We start from the raw sequence: 23,198 nt of genomic DNA, 5'->3' as shown, positions 1-23,198 counted from the left end.
CACACACAAACAGCGAGGGAGGGACAAACACACACAGCGAGGGAGCGACACACACACACACACAGCGAGGGAGGGACACACAGACACACATACACACACACACACACACAGCGAGGGAGGGACACACACAGCGAGGGAGGGACACACACACAAACACAGTGAGGGAGGGACACACACACACACACACACACACCGCGAGGGAGGGACGCGCGCACACACACCGCGAGGGAGGGACGCGCGCACACTCACTGCGAGGGAGGGACGCGCGCACACTCACTGCGAGGGAGGGACGCGCGCACACTCACTGCGAGGGAGGGACGCGCGCACACTCACTGCGAGGGAGGGACGCGCGCACACTCACTGCGAGGGAGGGACGCGCGCACACTCACTGCGAGGGAGGGACGCGCGCACACTCACTGCGAGGGAGGGACGCGCGCACACTCACTGCGAGGGAGGGACGCGCGCACACTCACTGCGAGGGAGGGACGCGCGCACACTCACTGCGAGGGAGGGACGCGCGCACACTCACTGCGAGGGAGGGACGCGCGCACACTCACTGCGAGGGAGGGACGCGCGCACACTCACTGCGAGGGAGGGACGCGCGCACACTCACTGCGAGGGAGGGACGCGCGCACACTCACTGCGAGGGAGGGACGCGCGCACACTCACTGCGAGGGAGGGACGCGCGCACACTCACTGCGAGGGAGGGACGCGCGCACACTCACTGCGAGGGAGGGACGCGCGCACACTCACTGCGAGGGAGGGACGCGCGCACACTCACTGCGAGGGAGGGACGCGCGCACACTCACTGCGAGGGAGGGACGCGCGCACACTCACTGCGAGGGAGGGACGCGCGCACACTCACTGCGAGGGAGGGACGCGCGCACACTCACTGCGAGGGAGGGACGCGCGCACACTCACTGCGAGGGAGGGACGCGCGCACACTCACTGCGAGGGAGGGACGCGCGCACACTCACTGCGAGGGAGGGACGCGCGCACACTCACTGCGAGGGAGGGACGCGCGCACACTCACTGCGAGGGAGGGACGCGCGCACACTCACTGCGAGGGAGGGACGCGCGCACACTCACTGCGAGGGAGGGACGCGCGCACACTCACTGCGAGGGAGGGACGCGCGCACACTCACTGCGAGGGAGGGACGCGCGCACACTCACTGCGAGGGAGGGACGCGCGCACACTCACTGCGAGGGAGGGACGCGCGCACACTCACTGCGAGGGAGGGACGCGCGCACACTCACTGCGAGGGAGGGACGCGCGCACACTCACTGCGAGGGAGGGACGCGCGCACACTCACTGCGAGGGAGGGACGCGCGCACACTCACTGCGAGGGAGGGACGCGCGCACACTCACTGCGAGGGAGGGACGCGCGCACACTCACTGCGAGGGAGGGACGCGCGCACACTCACTGCGAGGGAGGGACGCGCGCACACTCACTGCGAGGGAGGGACGCGCGCACACTCACTGCGAGGGAGGGACGCGCGCACACTCACTGCGAGGGAGGGACGCGCGCACACTCACTGCGAGGGAGGGACGCGCGCACACTCACTGCGAGGGAGGGACGTGCGCACACACACACACACACAGTGAGGGAGGGAAACACACACACACACACACACACACAGTGAGGGAGAGACACACACACAGCGAGGGAGGGAAACACACACACACACACACAGCGAGGGAGGGACACACACACACACAGCGAGGCAGGGACACACACACACACAGCGAGGCAGGGACACACACACACACAGCGAGGCAGGGACACACACACACACAGCGAGGCAGGGACACACACACACAACAAAAGAGGAATATGCACACACACCAAGGGAGGGACACACACACACACACACACACACACACACACACACACACACACACACAACACACAGTGAGGGAGGGACACACACACACAGCGAGGGAGGGACACACACACACACAGCGAGGGAGGGACACACACACACACAGCGAGGGAGGGACACACACACACACAGCGAGGGAGGGACACACACACACACAGCGAGGGAGGGACACACACACACACAGCAAGGGAGGGACACACACACACACAGCGAGGGAGGGACACACACACACACAGCGAGGGAGGGACACACACACACACAGCGAGGGAGGGACACGCACACACACAGCGTGGGAGGGACACGCACACACACAGCGTGGGAGGGACACGCACACGCACACACATAGCGAGGGAGGGACACACACACACACACACACACAGAGCGAGGGAGGGACACACACACACATACACACACACACACAGCGAGGGAGGGACACACACACACACACACACACACAGCAAGGGACGGACATGCACGGACACAGCGAGGGAGGGACACGCACGCACACACACACACTCAAGAGGGAGGGGCATGCACGCACACACACACACACACACGAGGGAGGGACACGCACACACACATGAGGGAGGGACACGCACGTGCACACACACACACACACACGAGGGAGGGACACGCACACACACACACACACACATGAGGGAGGGACACGCACACAGTGAGGGACACACACAGCGAGGGAGGGACACGCACACACACAGCGAGGAAGGGACACGCACACACACATACACGAGGGAGGGACACACACACACACACACACACACACACACACATCCAAGAGGGATGGACACGAACACACACACACACACACACACACTGAAAAGGGACACGCACGCACACAGCGATGGAGGGACACGCACACACACAGGGAGGGAGGGACACGCACGCACACACACACACACATACACGAGGGAGGGACACGCACGCACACACACACACATACACGAGGGAGGGACACGCACGCACACACAAACACATACACGAGGGAGGGACACGCACGAACACAGCAAGGAAGGGACACGCGCGCGCGCACACACTGCGAGGGAGGGACGAGGGAAATGCATACACACTGCAAGTGGGAGACACGCACAAACTGCAAGGGAGGGACACACACGCTCACTGCAAGGGAGAGACACGCACACACACACACACACACAACGAAGGAGGGACACGCACTCACACAGCGAGGGAGGGACACACACACACACAGCGAGGGAGGGACACACACACACACAGCGAGGGAGGGACACACACACACACAGCGAGGGAGGGACGCACACACACACACACACACACAAACACACACACACACACACACACACACACACAGCGAGGGAGGGACACACACACACACAGCGAGGGAGGGACACATACACACACAGCGAGGGAGGGACACACACACACACACACACACAGCGAGGGAGGGACACACACACACAGCGAGGGAGGGTCACACACACACACACACACACACACACACACACACACACACACACACACAGCGAGGGAGGGACACACACACACACACACACAGCGAGGGAGGGACATACACACACACACACACACACACAGCGAGGGAGGGACACACACACAGCGAGGGAGGGACACACACACAGCGAGGGAGGGACACACACACACACACACACAGTGAGGGGTCACGCACACAGTGAGGGAGGGACGCGCACCCTCACCGCGCGGGGGGGACGCGCACCCTCACCGCGCGGGGGGGACGCGCACCCTCACCGCGCGGGGGGGGACGCGCACCCTCACCGCGCGGGGGGGGACGCGCACCCTCACCGCGCGGGGGGGGGACGCGCACCCTCACCGCGCGGGGGGGGACGCGCACCCTCACCGCGCGGGGGGGGACGCGCACCCTCACCGCGCGGGGGGGGACGCGCACCCTCACCGCGCGGGGGGGGACGCGCACCCTCACCGCGCGGGGGGGGACGCGCACCCTCACCGCGCGGGGGGGGACGCGCACCCTCACCGCGCGGGGGGGGACGCGCACCCTCACCGCGCGGGGGGGGACGCGCACCCTCACCGCGCGGGGGGGGACGCGCACCCTCACCGCGCGGGGGGGGACGCGCACCCTCACCGCGCGGGGGGGGACGCGCACCCTCACCGCGCGGGGGGGGACGCGCACCCTCACCGCGCGGGGGGGGACGCGCACCCTCACCGCGCGGGGGGGGACGCGCACCCTCACCGCGCGGGGGGGGGACGCGCACCCTCACCGCGCGGGGGGGGACGCGCACCCTCACCGCGCGGGGGGGGACGCGCACCCTCACCGCGCGGGGGGGGACGCGCACCCTCACCGCGCGGGGGGGGACGCGCACCCTCACCGCGCGGGGGGGGACGCGCACCCTCACCGCGCGGGGGGGGACGCGCACCCTCACCGCGCGGGGGGGGACGCGCACCCTCACCGCGCGGGGGGGGACGCGCACCCTCACCGCGCGGGGGGGGACGCGCACCCTCACCGCGCGGGGGGGGACGCGCACCCTCACCGCGCGGGGGGGGACGCGCACCCTCACCGCGCGGGGGGGGACGCGCACCCTCACCGCGCGGGGGGGGACGCGCACCCTCACCGCGCGGGGGGGGACGCGCACCCTCACCGCGCGGGGGGGGACGCGCACCCTCACCGCGCGGGGGGGGACGCGCACCCTCACCGCGCGGGGGGGGACGCGCACCCTCACCGCGCGGGGGGGGACGCGCACCCTCACCGCGCGGGGGGGGACGCGCACCCTCACCGCGCGGGGGGGGGACGCGCACCCTCACCGCGCGGGGGGGGGACGCGCACCCTCACCGCGCGGGGGGGGACGCGCACCCTCACCGCGCGGGGGGGGACGCGCACCCTCACCGCGCGGGGGGGGACGCGCACCCTCACCGCGCGGGGGGGACGCGCACCCTCACCGCGCGGGGGGGGGACGCGCACCCTCACCGCGCGGGGGGGGACGCGCACCCTCACCGCGCGGGGGGGGGACGCGCACCCTCACCGCGCGGGGGGGGACGCGCACCCTCACCGCGCGGGGGGGGACGCGCACCCTCACCGCGCGGGGGGGGACGCGCACCCTCACCGCGCGGGGGGGGACGCGCACCCTCACCGCGCGGGGGGGGACGCGCACCCTCACCGCGCGGGGGGGGACGCGCACCCTCACCGCGCGGGGGGGGGACGCGCACCCTCACCGCGCGGGGGGGGACGCGCACCCTCACCGCGCGGGGGGGGACGCGCACCCTCACCGCGCGGGGGGGGGACGCGCACCCTCACCGCGCGGGGGGGGACGCGCACCCTCACCGCGCGGGGGGGGACGCGCACCCTCACCGCGCGGGGGGGGACGCGCACCCTCACCGCGCGGGGGGGGACGCGCACCCTCACCGCGCGGGGGGGGACGCGCACCCTCACCGCGCGGGGGGGGACGCGCACCCTCACCGCGCGGGGGGGGACGCGCACCCTCACCGCGCGGGGGGGGACGCGCACCCTCACCGCGCGGGGGGGGGACGCGCACCCTCACCGCGCGGGGGGGGGACGCGCACCCTCACCGCGCGGGGGGGGACGCGCACCCTCACCGCGCGGGGGGGGGACGCGCACCCTCACCGCGCGGGGGGGGGACGCGCACCCTCACCGCGCGGGGGGGGACGCGCACCCTCACCGCGCGGGGGGGGACGCGCACCCTCACCGCGCGGGGGGGGACGCGCACCCTCACCGCGCGGGGGGGGACGCGCACCCTCACCGCGCGGGGGGGGACGCGCACCCTCACCGCGCGGGGGGGGACGCGCACCCTCACCGCGCGGGGGGGGACGCGCACCCTCACCGCGCGGGGGGGGACGCGCACCCTCACCGCGCGGGGGGGGACGCGCACCCTCACCGCGCGGGGGGGGACGCGCACCCTCACCGCGCGGGGGGGACGCGCACCCTCACCGCGCGGGGGGGACGCGCACCCTCACCGCGCGGGGGGGACGCGCACACTCACCGCGCGGGAGGGACGCGCACACTCACCGCGCGGGAGGGACGCGCACACTCACCGCGCGGGAGGGACGCGCACACTCACCGCGCGGGAGGGACGCGCACACTCACCGCGCGGGAGGGACGCGCACACTCACCGCGCGGGAGGGACGCGCACACTCACCGCGCGGGAGGGACGCGCACACTCACCGCGCGGGAGGGACGCGCACACTCACCGCGCGGGAGGGACGCGCACACTCACCGCGCGGGAGGGACGCGCACACTCACCGCGCGGGAGGGACGCGCACACTCACCGCGCGGGAGGGACGCGCACACTCACCGCGCGGGAGGGACGCGCACACTCACCGCGCGGGAGGGACGCGCACACTCACCGCGCGGGAGGGACGCGCACACTCACCGCGCGGGAGGGACGCGCACACTCACCGCGCGGGAGGGACGCGCACACTCACCGCGCGGGAGGGACGCGCACACTCACCGCGCGGGAGGGACGCGCACACTCACCGCGCGGGAGGGACGCGCACACTCACCGCGCGGGAGGGACGCGCCACTCACCGCGCGGGAGGGACGCGCACACTCACCGCGCGGGAGGGACGCGCACACTCACCGCGCGGGAGGGACGCGCACACTCACCGCGCGGGAGGGACGCGCACACTCACCGCGCGGGAGGGACGCGCACACTCACCGCGCGGGAGGGACGCGCACACTCACCGCGCGGGAGGGACGCGCACACTCACCGCGCGGGAGGGACGCGCACACTCACCGCGCGGGAGGGACGCGCACACTCACCGCGCGGGAGGGACGCGCACACTCACCGCGCGGGAGGGACGCGCACACTCACCGCGCGGGAGGGACGCGCACACTCACCGCGCGGGAGGGACGCGCACACTCACCGCGCGGGAGGGACGCGCACACTCACCGCGCGGGAGGGACGCGCACACTCACCGCGCGGGAGGGACGCGCACACTCACCGCGCGGGAGGGACGCGCACACTCACCGCGCGGGAGGGACGCGCACACTCACCGCGCGGGAGGGACGCGCACACTCACCGCGCGGGAGGGACGCGCACACTCACCGCGCGGGAGGGACGCGCACACTCACCGCGCGGGAGGGACGCGCACACTCACCGCGCGGGAGGGACGCGCACACTCACCGCGCGGGAGGGACGCGCACACTCACCGCGCGGGAGGGACGCGCACACTCACCGCGCGGGAGGGACGCGCACACTCACCGCGAGGGAGGGACACGCACACACAGCGAGGGATGGACACGCACACACACAGCGAGGGAGGAACACGCACACAGTGAGGGATGCACACTCAGCGTGGGAGGGACACACATGCACACAGAGCGAGGGAGGGACACACACGCACACACAGTGAGGGAGGGACACACACACACACACAGTGAGGGAGGGACACACACACACACACACAGTGAGGGAGGGACACACACACACACACACACACACACACACACACACACAGCGAGGGAGGGACACACACAGCGAGGGAGGGACACACACACACACACACACACACACAGTGAGGCGTCACGCACACAGCAAGTGACGGACATGCACACACACAGCGAGGGAGGGACACGCACGCACAAACACACTCACTCACGAGGGAGGGGCACGCACGCACACACACACACACACACACACACACGAGGGAGGGACACGCACACACACGTGAGGGAGGGACACGCACGCGCACACACACACACGAGGGAGGGACACGCACACACACACACACATGAGGGAGGGACACAAACACAGTGAGGGACACACACAGCGAGGGAGGGACACGCACACACACAGCGAGGAAGGGACACGCACACACACACATACACGAGGGAGGGACATGCACAAACACAGCGAGGGAGGGACACGCACAAACACAGCGAGGGAGGGACATGCACACACACAGCGAGGGAGGGACACGCACACACACAGCGAGGGAGGGACACGCACACACACACACAGCGAGGGAGGGACACACACACACACAGCGAGGCAGGGACACACACACACACACACAACAAAAGAGGAATATGCACACACACCAAGGGAGGGACACACACACACACACACACACATACACACACACACACAGAGGGAGGGACACACACCCACAGCGAGGGAGGGACACACACACACAGAGCAAGGGAGGGGGACACACACACACACACAAACACAGCGAGGGAGGGTCACACACACACAGAGCGAGGGAGGGACACACACACACACACACAGCAAGGGAGGGACACACAAACACAGAGCGAGGGAGGGACACACACACACACATACACACACACACACACACACACAGCGAGGGAGGGACACACACAGCGAGGGAGGGACACACACACACACACACACACACACACACAGTGAGGCGTCACGCACACAGCAAGTGACGGACATGCACACACACAGCGAGGGAGGGACACGCACGCACAAACACATTCACTCACGAGGGAGGGGCACGCACGCACACACACACACACACACACACACACACACACACGAGGGAGGGACACGCACACACACATGAGGGAGGGACACGCACGCGCACACACACACACGAGGGAGGGACACGCACACACACACACACATGAGGGAGGGACACAAACACAGTGAGGGACACACACAGTGAGGGAGGGACACGCACACACACAGCGAGGAAGGGACACGCACACACACACATACACGAGGGAGGGACACGCACAAACACAGCGAGGGAGGGACACGCACAAACACAGCGAGGGGTAGGGACACGCACACACACAGCGAGGGAGGGACACGCACACACACAGCGAGGGAGGGACACGCACACACACAGCGAGGGAGTGACACGCACACACACAGCGAGGGAGTGACACGCACACACACAGCGAGGGGGACACACACAGCGAGGGAGCGATATGCTCATATAGAGCGAGGGAGGGACACACTCGCAATCATTGAGGGGGGCACGCACACAGCGAGGGAGGGACACGCACACACAGTGAGGGAGGGACACGCACACACAGCGAGGGAGGGAACACACACACAGCGAGGGAGGGTCACGCACGCACACAGCGAGGGAGGGACACGCACGCACACAGCGAGGGAGGGACACGCACGCACACAGCAAGGGAGGGATACGCGCACACACAGTGAGGGAGAGACACGCACACACAACGAGGGAGGGATACGCACACTCAGCGAGGGAGGGACACGCACACTCAGCGAGGGAGGGACACGCACACTCAGCGAGGGATAGACACGCACACACAGCGAGGGATAGACACGTACACACAGCGAGGGATAGACACGCACACACAGCGAGGGAGGGACACGCACACACAGCGAGGGAGGGACACGCACACACAGCGAGGGAGGGACACGCACACACACAGCGAGGGAGGGACACGCACACACACAGCGAGGGAGGGACACGCACACACACAGCGAGGGAGGGACACGCACACACACAGCGAGGGAGGGACACGCACACACACAGCGAGGGAGGGACACGCACACACAGCGAGGGAGGGACATGCACACACACACAGCGAGGGAGGGACACGCACACACATAGCGAGGGAGAGACACGCACACACAGCGAGGGAGGGACACGCACACACAGCGAGGGAGGGACACGCACACACAGCGAGGGATGGACACGCACACACAGCGAGGTTGGGACACGCACACACAGCGAGGTTGGGACACGCACACACAGCGAGGTTGGGACACGCACACACACAGCGAGGGAGGAACACGCACACAGTGAGGGATGCACACTCAGCGTGGGAGGGACACACATGCACACAGAGCGAGGGAGGGACACACACGCACACACAGTGAGGGAGGGACACACACACACACACAGTGAGGGAGGGACACACACACACAGTGAGGGAGGGACACACACACACACACACACACACACACAGCGAGGGAGGGACACACAGACACACACACACACACAGTGAGGGAGGGACACACACACACACACACACACACACACACACACACAGCGAGGGAGGGACACACACAGCGAGGGAGGGAAACACACACACACAAAGCAAGGGAGGGACACACACACACACACACGCACACACACACAGCGAGGGAGGGACACACACACGCACAGCGAGGGAGCGACACACACACACAGCGAGGGAGGGACACACAGACACACAAACACACACAGCGAGGGAGGGACACACTCAGCGAGGGAGGGACACACACAAACACAGTGAGGGAGGGACACACACACACACACACACACACAGCGAGGGAGGGACACACACACACACACACACACACACACACACACACACACACACACACACCAAGGGAGGGACACACACACACACACACAGCGAGGGAGGGACACACACACACACAGCGAGGGAAGGACACGCACACACACACAGCGAGGGAGGGACACGCACACACACACAGCGAGGGAGGGACACACACACACACAGCGAGGGAGGGACACACACACACACAGCGAGGGAGGGACACACACACACACACACACACACACACACACACAGCGAGGGAGGGAAACACACACACACAACAAAAGAGGAATATGCACACACACCAAGGGAGGGACACACACACACACACACATACAGCGAGGGAGGGACACACACACACACAGCGAGGGAGGGACACACACACACAGAGCAAGGGAGGGACACACACGCACACACACACAGCGAGGGAGGGACACACACACACACAGCGAGGGAGCGACACACACACACACACACACAGCGAGGGAGGGACACACAGACACACATACACACACACACACACACACACTCACACACAGCGAGGGAGGGACACACTCAGCGAGGGAGGGACACACACAAACACAGTGAGGGAGGGACACACACACACACACACACACACACACAGCGAGGGAGGGACACACACACACACACACACACACACACACACACACACACACCAAGGGAAGGACACACACACACACACACAGCGAGGGAGGGACACACACACAGCGAGGGAGGGACACACACACACACAGCGAGGGAAGGACACGCACACACACACAGCGAGGGAGGGACACGCACACACACACAGCGAGGGAGGGACACACACACACACAGAGCGAGGGAGTGACACACACACACACACACAGCGAGGGAGGGACACACACACACACACAGCGAGGGAGGGACACACACACACACACACACACAGCGAGGGAGGGACACACACACACACACACAGAGAGGGAGGGCCACGCACACACAGCGAGGGAGGGACACACACACACACACACACACACAGCGAGGGAGGGAAACACACACACACACAGCGAGGGAGGGACACACACACACACACACACACACAGCGAGGGAGGGACACACACACACACAGCGAGGGAGGGACACACACACACACACACACAGTGAGGGAGGGACACACACACACACACACACACACAGCGAGGGAGGGTCACACAGACACACACACACACACACAGTGAGGGAGGGACACACACACACAGTGAGGGTGGTACACACACACACACACACACACACACACACACAGCGAGGGAGGGACACACACAGCGAGGGAGGGACACACACACACACACACACACACACACACACACACAGCGAGGGAGGGAAACACACACACACACACACACACACACAACAAAAGAGGAATATGCACACACACCAAGGGAGGGACACACACACACACACACACACACACACACACAGCGAGGGAGGGAGACACACACACAGCGAGGGAGGGACACACACACACAGAGCAAGGGAGACACACACACACACACACACACACACACACACACACACACAGCGAGGGAGGGACACACACACACAGCGAGGGAGCGACACACACACACACACAGCGAGGGAGGGACACACAGACACACATACACACACACACACACACACACACACAGCGAGGGAGGGACACACACAGCGAGGGAGGGACACACACACAAACACAGTGAGGGAGGGACACACACACACACACACACACACACCAAGGGAGGGACACACACACACACACACAGCGAGGGAGGGACACGCACACACAGCGAGGGAGGGACACGCACACACAGCGAGGGAGGGACACGCACACACAGCGAGGGAGGGACACGCACACACACAGCGAGGGAGGAACACGCACACAGTGAGGGATGCACACTCAGCGTGGGAGGGACACACATGCACACAGAGCGAGGGAGGGACACACACGCACACACAGTGAGGGAGGGACACACACACACACACACACACACAGCGAGGGAGGGTCACACAGACACACACACACACACACAGTGAGGGAGGGACACACACACACAGTGAGGGTGGTACACACACACACACACACACACACACACACACAGCGAGGGAGGGACACACACAGCGAGGGAGGGACACACACACACACACACACACACACACACACACACAGCGAGGGAGGGAAACACACACACACACACACACACACACAACAAAAGAGGAATATGCACACACACCAAGGGAGGGACACACACACACACACACACACACACACACAGCGAGGGAGGGAGACACACACACAGCGAGGGAGGGACACACACACACAGAGCAAGGGAGACACACACACACACACACACACACACACACACACACACACAGCGAGGGAGGGACACACACACACAGCGAGGGAGCGACACACACACACACACAGCGAGGGAGGGACACACAGACACACATACACACACACACACACACACACACACAGCGAGGGAGGGACACACACAGCGAGGGAGGGACACACACACAAACACAGTGAGGGAGGGACACACACACACACACACACACACACCAAGGGAGGGACACACACACACACACACAGCGAGGGAGGGACACACACACACACAGCGAGGGAGGGACACACACACACACAGCGAGGGAGGGACACACACACACACACCAAGGGAAGGACACGCACACACACACAGCGAGTGAGGGACACACACACACACACACACACACACACAGCGAGGGAGTGACACACACACATACACAGAGCGAGGGAGGGACACACACACACACACACAGCGAGGGAGGGACACACACACACACAGCGAGGGAGGGACACACACACACACACAGCGAGGGAGGGACACACACAAACATACACACACACACACACACACACACAGCGAGGGAGGGACACACACAGCGAGGGAGGGACACACACACACACACACAGTGAGGGGTCACGCACACAGCAAGGGACGGACATGCACGCACACAGCGAGGGAGGGACACGCACGCACACACAGTGAGTGAGGGACACATACACACACACACACACACACACACACAGAGCGAGGGAGGGACACACACACACAGCGAGGGAGGTAAACACACACACACACACACACAGCGAGGGAGGGACACACACACACACAGCGAGGCAGGGACACACACACACACACACACAACAAAAGAGGAATATGCACACACACCAAGGGAGTGACACGCACACACACACACAGCGAGGGAGGGACGCACACACACAGCGAGGGAGGGACACACACACACACAGCGAGGCAGGGACACACACACACACACACACACACACACAACAAAAGAGGAATATGCACACACACCAAGGGAGGGACACACACACACACACACACACACACACACACACACACACAGCGAGGGAGGGACACACACCCACAGCGAGGGAGGGACACACACACACACACAAACACAGCGAGGGAGGGACACACACACACACAGCGAGGGAGGGACACACACACACACACAGCGAGGGAGGGACACACACACACACACAGCGAGGGAGGGAAACACACACACACAACAAAAGAGGAATATGCACACACACCAAGGGAGGGACACACACACACACACACACACACACAGCGAGGGAGGGAGACACACACACAGCGAGGGAGGGACACACACACACAGAGCAAGGGAGGGACACACACACACACACACACACAAACAGCGAGGGAGGGACACACACACACAGCGAGGGAGCGACACACACACACACACAGCGAGGGAGGGACACACAGACACACATACACACACACACACACAGCGAGGGAGGGACACACACAGCGAGGGAGGGACACACACACAAACACAGTGAGGGAGGGACACACACACACACACACACACACCAAGGGAGGGACACACACACACACACACACAGCGAGGGAGGGACACACACACAGAGCGAGGGAGGGACACACACACACACACCGAGGGAAGAACACGCACACACACACAGCGAGGGAGGGACACACACACACACACACACACAGCGAGGGAGTGACACACACACATACACAGAGCGAGGGAGGGACACACACACACACACACACACACAGCGAGGGAGGGACACACACACACACAGCGAGGGAGGGACACACACACACACACAGCGAGGGAGGGACACACACAGCGAGGGAGGGACACACACACACACACACAGTGAGGGGTCACGCACACAGCAAGGGACGGACATGCACGCACACAGCGAGGGAGGGACACGCACGCACACACAGTGAGTGAGGGACACACACACACACACACACACAGAGAGCGAGGGAGGGACACACACACACAGCGAGGGAGGTAAACACACACACACACACACAGCGAGGGAGGAACACACACACACAGCGAGGCAGGGACACACACACACACAGTGAGGCAGGGACACACACACACACACACACACAACAAAAGAGGAATATGCACACACACCAAGGGAGGGACACACACACACAGCGAGGGAGGGACACGCACACACACAGCGAGGAAGGGACACGCACACACACACATACACGAGGGAGGGACACGCACGCACACAGCGAGGGAGGGACACGCGCACACACAGCTCGGGAGGGATACGCGCACACACAGCGAGGGAGAGACACGCACACACAACGAGGGAGGGATACGCACACTCAGCGAGGGAGGGACACGCACACACAGCGAGGGAGGGACACGCACACACAGCGAGGGAGGGACACGCACACACAGCGAGGGAGGGACACGCACACAGTGAGGGATGCACACTCAGCGTGGGAGGGACACACATGCACACAGAGCGAGGGAGGGACACACACGCACACACAGTGAGGGAGGGACACACACACACACACACACACACACAGCGAGGGAGGGACACACAGACACACACACACACACACAGTGAGGAAGGGACACACACACACAGTGAGGGTGGGACACACACACACACGCACACACACACACACAGCGAGGGAGGGACACACACAGCGAGGGAGGGACACACACACACACACACACACACACACAGCGAGGGAGGGAAACACACACACACACACACACACACACAACAAAAGAGGAATATGCACACACACCAAGGGAGGGACACACACACACACACACACACACACACAGCGAGGGAGGGAGACACACACACAGCGAGGGAGGGACACACACACACAGAGCAAGGGAGACACACACACACACACACACACACAGCGAGGGAGGGACACACACACACAGCGAGGGAGCGACACACACACACACACAGCGAGGGAGGGACACACAGACACACATACACACACACACACACACACACACACACACACACACACACACACACACACAGCGAGGGAGGGACACACACAGCGAGGGAGGGACACACACACAAACACAGTGAGGGAGGGACACACACACACACACACACACACCAAGGGAGGGACACACACACACACACACACAGCGAGGGAGGGACACACACACACAGAGCGAGGGAGGGACACACACACACACAGCGAGGGAGGGACACACACACACACACCAAGGGAAGGACACGCACACACACACAGCGAGTGAGGGACACACACACACACACACACAGCGAGGGAGTGACACACACACATACACAGAGCGAGGGAGGGACACACACACACACACACAGCGAGGGAGGGACACACACACACACAGCGAGGGAGGGACACACACACACACACACAGCGAGGGAGGGACACACACAAACATACACACACACACACACAGCGAGGGAGGGACACACACACACACACACACACACACACACACAGTGAGGGGTCACGCACACAGCAAGGGACGGACATGCACGCACACAGCGAGGGAGGGACACGCACGCACACACAGTGAGTGAGGGACACACACACACACACACACACACACACACACACACACACAGAGCGAGGGAGGGACACACACACACAGCGAGGGAGGTAAACACACACACACACACACACACACAGCGAGGGAGGGACACACACACACACAGCGAGGCAGGGACACACACACACACACACACACACAACAAAAGAGGAATATGCACACACACCAAGGGAGTGACACGCACACACACACACAGCGAGGGAGGGACGCACACACACAGCGAGGGAGGGACACACACACACACAGCGAGGCAGGGACACACACACACACACACACACACACAACAAAAGAGGAATATGCACACACACCAAGGGAGGGACACACACACACACACACACACACACACACACACACACAGCGAGGGAGGGACACACACCCACAGCGAGGGAGGGACACACACACACACAGAGCAAGGGAGGGGGACACACACACACACAAACACAGCGAGGGAGGGACACACACACACACAGCGAGGGAGGGACACACACACACACACAGCGAGGGAGGGACACACACAGCGAGGGAGGGACACACACACACACACACACACACACACACACACAGCGAGGGAGGGAAACACACACACACAACAAAAGAGGAATATGCACACACACCAAGGGAGGGACACACACACACACACACACACACACACACAGCGAGGGAGGGAGACACACACACAGCGAGGGAGGGACACACACACACAGAGCAAGGGAGGGACACACACACACACACACACAAACAGCGAGGGAGGGACAAACACACACAGCGAGGGAGCGACACACACACACACACAGCGAGGGAGGGACACACAGACACACATACACACACACACACACACAGCGAGGGAGGGACACACACAGCGAGGGAGGGACACACACACAAACACAGTGAGGGAGGGACACACACACACACACACACACACCGCGAGGGAGGGACGCGCGCACACACACCGCGAGGGAGGGACGCGCGCACACTCACTGCGAGGGAGGGACGCGCGCACACTCACTGCGAGGGAGGGACGCGCGCACACTCACTGCGAGGGAGGGACGCGCGCACACTCACTGCGAGGGAGGGACGCGCGCACACTCACTGCGAGGGAGGGACGCGCGCACACTCACTGCGAGGGAGGGACGCGCGCACACTCACTGCGAGGGAGGGACGCGCGCACACTCACTGCGAGGGAGGGACGCGCGCACACTCACTGCGAGGGAGGGACGCGCGCACACTCACTGCGAGGGAGGGACGCGCGCACACTCACTGCGAGGGAGGGACGCGCGCACACTCACTGCGAGGGAGGGACGCGCGCACACTCACTGCGAGGGAGGGACGCGCGCACACTCACTGCGAGGGAGGGACGCGCGCACACTCACTGCGAGGGAGGGACGCGCGCACACTCACTGCGAGGGAGGGACGCGCGCACACTCACTGCGAGGGAGGGACGCGCGCACACTCACTGCGAGGGAGGGACGCGCGCACACTCACTGCGAGGGAGGGACGCGCGCACACTCACTGCGAGGGAGGGACGCGCGCACACTCACTGCGAGGGAGGGACGCGCGCACACTCACTGCGAGGGAGGGACGCGCGCACACTCACTGCGAGGGAGGGACGCGCGCACACTCACTGCGAGGGAGGGACGCGCGCACACTCACTGCGAGGGAGGGACGCGCGCACACTCACTGCGAGGGAGGGACGCGCGCACACTCACTGCGAGGGAGGGACGCGCGCACACTCACTGCGAGGGAGGGACGCGCGCACACTCACTGCGAGGGAGGGACGCGCGCACACTCACTGCGAGGGAGGGACGCGCGCACACTCACTGCGAGGGAGGGACGCGCGCACACTCACTGCGAGGGAGGGACGCGCGCACACTCACTGCGAGGGAGGGACGCGCGCACACTCACTGCGAGGGAGGGACGCGCGCACACTCACTGCGAGGGAGGGACGCGCGCACACTCACTGCGAGGGAGGGACGCGCGCACACTCACTGCGAGGGAGGGACGCGCGCACACTCACTGCGAGGGAGGGACGCGCGCACACTCACTGCGAGGGAGGGACGCGCGCACACTCACTGCGAGGGAGGGACGCGCGCACACTCACTGCGAGGGAGGGACGCGCGCACACTCACTGCGAGGGAGGGACGCGCGCACACTCACTGCGAGGGAGGGACGCGCGCACACTCACTGCGAGGGAGGGACGCGCGCACACTCACTGCGAGGGAGGGACGTGCGCACACACACACACACACAGTGAGGGAGGGAAACACACACACACACACACACACACAGTGAGGGAGAGACACACACACAGCGAGGGAGGGAAACACACACACACACACACAGCGAGGGAGGGACACACACACACACAGCGAGGCAGGGACACACACACACACAGCGAGGCAGGGACACACACACACACAGCGAGGCAGGGACACACACACACACAGCGAGGCAGGGACACACACACACAACAAAAGAGGAATATGCACACACACCAAGGGAGGGACACACACACACACACACACACACACACACACACACACACACACACACACAACACACAGTGAGGGAGGGACACACACACACAGCGAGGGAGGGACACACACACACACAGCGAGGGAGGGACACACACACACACAGCGAGGGAGGGACACACACACACACAGCGAGGGAGGGACACACACACACACAGCGAGGGAGGGACACACACACACACAGCAAGGGAGGGACACACACACACACAGCGAGGGAGGGACACACACACACACAGCGAGGGAGGGACACACACACACACAGCGAGGGAGGGACACGCACACACACAGCGTGGGAGGGACACGCACACACACAGCGTGGGAGGGACACGCACACGCACACACATAGCGAGGGAGGGACACACACACACACACACACACAGAGCGAGGGAGGGACACACACACACATACACACACACACACAGCGAGGGAGGGACACACACACACACACACACACACACAGCAAGGGACGGACATGCACGGACACAGCGAGGGAGGGACACGCACGCACACACACACACTCAAGAGGGAGGGGCATGCACGCACACACACACACACACACGAGGGAGGGACACGCACACACACATGAGGGAGGGACACGCACGTGCACACACACACACACACACGAGGGAGGGACACGCACACACACACACACACACATGAGGGAGGGACACGCACACAGTGAGGGACACACACAGCGAGGGAGGGACACGCACACACACAGCGAGGAAGGGACACGCACACACACATACACGAGGGAGGGACACACACACACACACACACACACACACACACATCCAAGAGGGATGGACACGAACACACACACACACACACACACTGAAAAGGGACACGCACGCACACAGCGATGGAGGGACACGCACACACACAGGGAGGGAGGGACACGCACGCACACACACACACACATACACGAGGGAGGGACACGCACGCACACACACACACATACACGAGGGAGGGACACGCACGCACACACAAACACATACACGAGGGAGGGACACGCACGAACACAGCAAGGAAGGGACACGCGCGCGCGCACACACTGCGAGGGAGGGACGAGGGAAATGCATACACACTGCAAGTGGGAGACACGCACAAACTGCAAGGGAGGGACACACACGCTCACTGCAAGGGAGAGACACGCACACACACACACACACACAACGAAGGAGGGACACGCACTCACACAGCGAGGGAGGGACACACACACACACAGCGAGGGAGGGACACACACACACACAGCGAGGGAGGGACACACACACACACAGCGAGGGAGGGACGCACACACACACACACACACACAAACACACACACACACACACACACACACACACAGCGAGGGAGGGACACACACACACACAGCGAGGGAGGGACACATACACACACAGCGAGGGAGGGACACACACACACACACACACACAGCGAGGGAGGGACACACACACACAGCGAGGGAGGGTCACACACACACACACACACACACACACACACACACACACACACACAGCGAGGGAGGGACACACACACACACACACACAGCGAGGGAGGGACATACACACACACACACACACACACAGCGAGGGAGGGACACACACACAGCGAGGGAGGGACACACACACAGCGAGGGAGGGACACACACACACACACACACAGTGAGGGGTCACGCACACAGTGAGGGAGGGACGCGCACCCTCACCGCGCGGGGGGGACGCGCACCCTCACCGCGCGGGGGGGGACGCGCACCCTCACCGCGCGGGGGGGGACGCGCACCCTCACCGCGCGGGGGGGGACGCGCACCCTCACCGCGCGGGGGGGGACGCGCACCCTCACCGCGCGGGGGGGGACGCGCACCCTCACCGCGCGGGGGGGGACGCGCACCCTCACCGCGCGGGGGGGGACGCGCACCCTCACCGCGCGGGGGGGGACGCGCACCCTCACCGCGCGGGGGGGGACGCGCACCCTCACCGCGCGGGGGGGGACGCGCACCCTCACCGCGCGGGGGGGGACGCGCACCCTCACCGCGCGGGGGGGGACGCGCACCCTCACCGCGCGGGGGGGGACGCGCACCCTCACCGCGCGGGGGGGGACGCGCACCCTCACCGCGCGGGGGGGGACGCGCACCCTCACCGCGCGGGGGGGGACGCGCACCCTCACCGCGCGGGGGGGGACGCGCACCCTCACCGCGCGGGGGGGGACGCGCACCCTCACCGCGCGGGGGGGGACGCGCACCCTCACCGCGCGGGGGGGGACGCGCACCCTCACCGCGCGGGGGGGGACGCGCACCCTCACCGCGCGGGGGGGGACGCGCACCCTCACCGCGCGGGGGGGGACGCGCACCCTCACCGCGCGGGGGGGGACGCGCACCCTCACCGCGCGGGGGGGGACGCGCACCCTCACCGCGCGGGGGGGGACGCGCACCCTCACCGCGCGGGGGGGGACGCGCACCCTCACCGCGCGGGGGGGGACGCGCACCCTCACCGCGCGGGGGGGGACGCGCACCCTCACCGCGCGGGGGGGGACGCGCACCCTCACCGCGCGGGGGGGGACGCGCACCCTCACCGCGCGGGGGGGACGCGCACCCTCACCGCGCGGGGGGGACGCGCACCCTCACCGCGCGGGGGGGACGCGCACCCTCACCGCGCGGGGGGGACGCGCACCCTCACCGCGCGGGGGTGACGCGCACACTCACCGCGCGGGGGGGACGCGCACACTCACCGCGCGGGGGGGACGCGCACACTCACCGCGCGGGAGGGACGCGCACACTCACCGCGCGGGAGGGACGCGCACACTCACCGCGCGGGAGGGACGCGCACACTCACCGCGCGGGAGGGACGCGCACACTCACCGCGCGGGAGGGACGCGCACACTCACCGCGCGGGAGGGACGCGCACACTCACCGCGCGGGAGGGACGCGCACACTCACCGCGCGGGAGGGACGCGCACACTCACCGCGCGGGAGGGACGCGCACACTCACCGCGCGGGAGGGACGCGCACACTCACCGCGCGGGAGGGACGCGCACACTCACCGCGCGGGAGGGACGCGCACACTCACCGCGCGGGAGGGACGCGCACACTCACCGCGCGGGAGGGACGCGCACACTCACCGCGCGGGAGGGACGCGCACACTCACCGCGCGGGAGGGACGCGCACACTCACCGCGCGGGAGGGACGCGCACACTCACCGCGCGGGAGGGACGCGCACACTCACCGCGCGGGAGGGACGCGCACACTCACCGCGCGGGAGGGACGCGCACACTCACCGCGCGGGAGGGACGCGCACACTCACCGCGCGGGAGGGACGCGCACACTCACCGCGCGGGAGGGACGCGCACACTCACCGCGCGGGAGGGACGCGCACACTCACCGCGCGGGAGGGACGCGCACACTCACCGCGCGGGAGGGACGCGCACACTCACCGCGCGGGAGGGACGCGCACACTCACCGCGCGGGAGGGACGCGCACACTCACCGCGCGGGAGGGACGCGCACACTCACCGCGCGGGAGGGACGCGCACACTCACCGCGCGGGAGGGACGCGCACACTCACCGCGCGGGAGGGACGCGCACACTCACCGCGCGGGAGGGACGCGCACACTCACCGCGCGGGAGGGACGCGCACACTCACCGCGCGGGAGGGACGCGCACACTCACCGCGCGGGAGGGACGCGCACACTCACCGCGCGGGAGGGACGCGCACACTCACCGCGCGGGAGGGACGCGCACACTCACCGCGCGGGAGGGACGCGCACACTCACCGCGCGGGAGGGACGCGCACACTCACCGCGCGGGAGGGACGCGCACACTCACCGCGCGGGAGGGACGCGCACACTCACCGCGCGGGAGGGACGCGCACACTCACCGCGCGGGAGGGACGCGCACACTCACCGCGCGGGAGGGACGCGCACACTCACCGCGCGGGAGGGACGCGCACACTCACCGCGCGGGAGGGACGCGCACACTCACCGCGCGGGAGGGACGCGCACACTCACCGCGCGGGAGGGACGCGCACACTCACCGCGCGGGAGGGACGCGCACACTCACCGCGCGGGAGGGACGCGCACACTCACCGCGCGGGAGGGACGCGCACACTCACCGCGCGGGAGGGACGCGCACACTCACCGCGCGGGAGGGACGCGCACACTCACCGCGCGGGAGGGACGCGCACACTCACCGCGCGGGAGGGACGCGCACACTCACCGCGCGGGAGGGACGCGCACACTCACCGCGCGGGAGGGACGCGCACACTCACCGCGCGGGAGGGACGCGCACGGGAGTGGCTGTTGGTTTGTGTGCTGTTATCAGTCCTAGTGGTCGCAGTAGTCTGGCTGTCCGTTCCGAAATGTTCTTGATGTATGGTAATGTGGCTAGTCCTTTGGGTCGTGGCATGTCCTCGTTCCATTGTCTTTCCCTTAGGCATCTGTGGATGAAATTGTGTGGAGTTTGACCCCACCCCGCAGCTCACCAATAGGATAAACAACACACTGAGAAACCTACAAAAACAAAACGGACAGATAACCAGATTTGACCTA

Source organism: Chiloscyllium punctatum, unplaced genomic scaffold, assembly GCF_047496795.1.
Source record: "Chiloscyllium punctatum isolate Juve2018m unplaced genomic scaffold, sChiPun1.3 scaffold_131, whole genome shotgun sequence".
Classification (NCBI taxonomy): domain Eukaryota; kingdom Metazoa; phylum Chordata; class Chondrichthyes; order Orectolobiformes; family Hemiscylliidae; genus Chiloscyllium; species Chiloscyllium punctatum.
This window is presented reverse-complemented; position numbering follows the sequence as displayed.